The sequence below is a fragment of the Corylus avellana genome, chromosome ca4 (assembly GCF_901000735.1).
Source record: "Corylus avellana chromosome ca4, CavTom2PMs-1.0".
NCBI lineage: Eukaryota > Viridiplantae > Streptophyta > Magnoliopsida > Fagales > Betulaceae > Corylus > Corylus avellana.
The window spans coordinates 27,052,874-27,053,301 of record NC_081544.1 but is presented as its reverse complement, the minus strand read 5'-3'; positions in this window follow the sequence as shown (position 1 = coordinate 27,053,301).

Below are 428 nucleotides of genomic sequence, written 5' to 3'. Positions count from 1 at the left end.
AACAACTGAATCCAAAAACCCTAAGAAAAGAAGAAGAAGAAGCACGACTGCATGTACACCATGCGTGCATGCCTTTTAGGTAGCATGACCAAATTTGATGCTAGCTAGAAGGATCCAAACAACGATGTCACCTCCTTTCAACTCACGAAGCATGACCAAAATGACCATATATTTTTTATAATATGACAAAAATATCCTATAAATTAAACTCCAAAAATGGAAGAAAATCTAAATATAATTTTTATTTTTAAAAAAAGAAGACTAACCCTACGGGTGGTAGATGCTCGGGCACCCCCAAAAAACAGCTGGGGTGATGGTCTGGCCACCACCCGAAGTGTTTGGGGTGTACTAAAATAAAAGACCAACAAAGACTCTTATTAAAGAATAACATTGATTATTTTTTTTAATATTTTTAAATTTTTATTAAG